This window comes from Cupressus sempervirens, chromosome 10, assembly GCF_028749045.1.
Source record: "Cupressus sempervirens isolate cs-2001-9-10 chromosome 10, ASM2874904v1, whole genome shotgun sequence".
NCBI classification, from domain to species: domain Eukaryota; kingdom Viridiplantae; phylum Streptophyta; class Pinopsida; order Cupressales; family Cupressaceae; genus Cupressus; species Cupressus sempervirens.
The window spans coordinates 258,427,160-258,430,960 of NC_143127.1; the positions used below are offsets into that span (position 1 = coordinate 258,427,160).

At 31.2% G+C, this 3,801-nt stretch overlaps 1 pseudogene; it reads right to left on the reverse strand.

The window, feature by feature from the left end:
- Positions 1–427: 427 nt before the first annotated feature.
- Positions 428–3,361, reverse strand: LOC149533620 (putative E3 ubiquitin-protein ligase RZFP34; annotated as a pseudogene).
- Positions 3,362–3,801: the final 440 nt, after the last annotated feature.

Consider the following 3,801-nt stretch of genomic DNA (forward strand, 5'->3'; position numbering starts at 1 on the left):
CGTACTTGCCTAGATAATTCCTGTGGCACCATTTCTTCTAGTTCCCTTAAACTTTGATTCAATACATCCTTGATCTTTGTGAATTTTACAAGGACAAAATCCCCAGTAACTGCCTAAGAAAGCATGCACATATATGTGAACATCACATAACCTGAAAAAATTCAAAACTTCTAGACTTATAGAGAATCAAGCTATGAAACTAAATTATATATCCCTTCTACTATTCAAAAATGAATTTTACAAAGAAAACTACAGAATAGTTAGATGTCTATCCTCAAAAAACTGCATTGTTCTCATGGCCTCATGCCTATGAGTGTTATTCAGAAGCTATTTAAAACAAGAATAATACACAAAACTATAAGGCATTGTACCTAACTAGTACATTTCAATCTCTCGTTTCAAGTTTTTTTAAGGCCTTAAAGATAACTTACCGTTGATGTTGCTACATCTCTGCTAAGAAATCCTTGTGTATTGTGTGTCCATAAGGTAAAACATTGATTTCCTTTATAGATTCAAACAAAAACTGCATATAAAGAGCCTAATAAACATTTATGAAAAAAGGAAACAACTATAATCTCTCTAATTAAATTGTAATGCAGTACCAAACTTGTATTAATTTGAAACTTTAACTACAAATCATGTCACCTACCTCAAAACACACAGGACAGTTGTGGTGCATTTCTTTTTCAACACAAGGGTGACGATCCTTCAAAGAGTTAGAGTAGCAACACCCTGGAAAAAGATTCATTAGAAAACATATTAGCATTGATCTTCAATTAACTCGTAATTTATTGACTAGAATGAAATAACAACAATCAAAGGGAGAGAATTTGATAAGTCTAACAAGTGAAGAGGAAACCTACCACACTTATAGTAGTGGAAGAATTTGTCCTTCGATCGAATTCAATAAAATAACATAATTAACCAGACTTAGCTGCAAATTAGCTGCAAGGAATCCATCTATGTTCAGTTTTAGAGTAGTTTGATGAAAATAGGAGATTATGATTTCAATTAGAATTATACCTGCAAATGCCACAACCATCACAATGATATTTTTGTTTTGAATCCTAGAAAATAATATTTTATAAATTTCATTAGCAATAAATACATTCTTCTATTTTATGCTTTTGATTTGAACAATTTATTGCTTCAATGCATTTTTGGGTATGCAATATGGTAGAGAAAATTATCTTTGAAGATTATGTATATTTTCAAGGCCTTTTATCACATCTAAACTTTATTCCAAGGAATCAATACTATAAAAAATAGAAAGGAACTAGAACATACATCATCATCAAAGAATTTGCATGTCTCACAAAAGTACTTCCCCATAAAGGCACCATAATTAACATAGTATTGTTGAACCTACAACCATGGAAATTGTAGAATCAGGTATCACCCATAATACATGGATCAACATGATATAGAACATAAAATAAAATTAATGAAGAGCATTTTCCATTTCTTACGTCTTGTTCAATACTACAAAGTGAACAGATGACCTCCCAAAATAGATAAATACAAATTAAAACTACAATATAGAAGAGTGTTAAACTTGCAACATAGCAATCTTTCAAGTCTTACTTCTACTCAATACTATAATGCTATATAATCTATAAGATAATTTAATAAATACAAATATCTGGCATGCCAAAATTAGAGTAACAAATAATATCTGACAAGAAAGGGAAAGAGATAATATACATTTTGTATGTCATGACAAGGAATATCATGCCTGCCAAGTGCATCAATCTCCATAGAATTTTTTTTAGGAACACCACAAGCCATCACATATATGTTCAAAGTTTAGAGGTTGATATAGAGAGATCTTCATCTAATACTAGAGAATGAATTAAAAAAGAAAAGATTGTAACTGGATAGAGTAAAGAATAGAGACATACTTTCGCCTCATTATGGCAATGTCTGCAGTCAAAAATTTCATCACAACATGGAGCCCTTATTTGGCATCTTCGATAGTAATGTGAACACCTGCAATTAATTATCATTATTAGTATATAATGAAATCAGTAAAATTAAAAGTAGATATCCTATAGATTTTGACATGGAACAAATAGTACACAACATCATGCAAAAACAAGTATACATTAATATTAACAGAATACGAAAATGATGAATCTCAAAGGCAGAATAAACACTAGCAGTTGCACCTCACGATCCAAGGGTTATTATGCAAAAAGGTATTTTAGGTTAAATGCCACTAATTCAAATTCTGAAATGTTATGGATGAGCAACTCTTTAGCGAACACCCATTGCATAACAATCAACAACAACCAAAGCAAGTCACTATCTTCATAACAAAACCTCAATATCAAAGAACAACCATCAGTAATACAAGGATTGAATCACATGAAAGGTATGCTATGCATATCTAATTTTATCTATCTAATGAGAAACAATAATGAAGAAAGAGTACTTAAAACACCTTTAGCAAAAGCTCATCACATTTGAAATACAAGAGCTTATAAATACAAATTATCAAATAGTGTAATGGAAAAAATAATGGATGGAGAGCAAGAGAGGATCGCGATAGATTGGGGGCAAGTGTATGTTGAACTATGTGTCTAGTACTATGTAAAACATAAAAAGAGGCAGTGCTTATTCAAGACGTTTCACTCAGAAAAAAAATTTATGAGAACATTTTTTTTCATGATTATGCATTTGGCATAAGTAGGGTTTTGTACCCCTAGAAATGGAATCCTAGTATTTGATTTAGAATTGCCAAGCAGAGTGAAATTCATTAATTTTCCATGACAATCGAAAAAGAAATCAACAATTTTTTTAATATTTGTTAGAGGTTGTATGAAAACAAGAGTTAAGCTACAGAGAATAACCAAAAACATAATTAATAAGGAAAAATTTTATGCAATTCAATGCATCAAAATGTTATGATAGATCAAACAATGAGATTTAAAATATTGATGATTTCATAACTCCATCGTAGGTTTTTTAGACCCATCATTTTAAAAAATAAAATAAAATAATGCAATCTAATACTTCAGATTAATCAATTTAACTTAAAATTCCCAACAACATAAAAACTACAACAAAGAAAGCACCTTCGTGAACTGATATTTTTATAAGTTGCTCTAAAATATAAGCAACAAACGCATCTAAACTCAAGATAACAAAATCTAAAATACAAACAAACAAAGAAGGTTGAAAGGGGAACTGAATTAAATGCAATTAGTGATGCCACAATAGTATTATCTGGAATGAATTGGGTAGATGTTCCTAGTTTTAGGCAAAATGGTCTAAATTTAAATATTGACACATGCAGCTTGAACCCCTTATTGTGTGTATCTTCCATGATCACTTCTGGGTGACAGCAAGCAACTTCCATTTCACGATCCAAAAATTTCTTCGCCAAACTAAACTCGACGAATTCCCTTCACTTCCCTGATCAACAATGTACTTGTAGAAAATAAAATTGAAAAGTTCAGAACCTATTGATTACCCTCAAATTTCAGTTCAAATACAAAATGAGTGAAAAGAACTTTCAATAAAAATAAATAAACCTAACTAAATCCTTCACTTGCTTGATCATCAATGTACTTGTGCATACCCTAACTAAAAGAAATCCCATGATCCATTCATCCCCAAACGCACCAGTATTACAAAATGGAAAAAAAATTTCCAGTAAAAAAAACCCATGAAACTAAAGGCCTTTCTGAGATAGCAGTGTCGCTGTGGTGATCGAGATTCGAACCCGCAGCCTCTGTAGGTCAGTGGTAGGCTTTAAAATCCACTACCCAAATACCACCCACTATTCTTAAATACCAC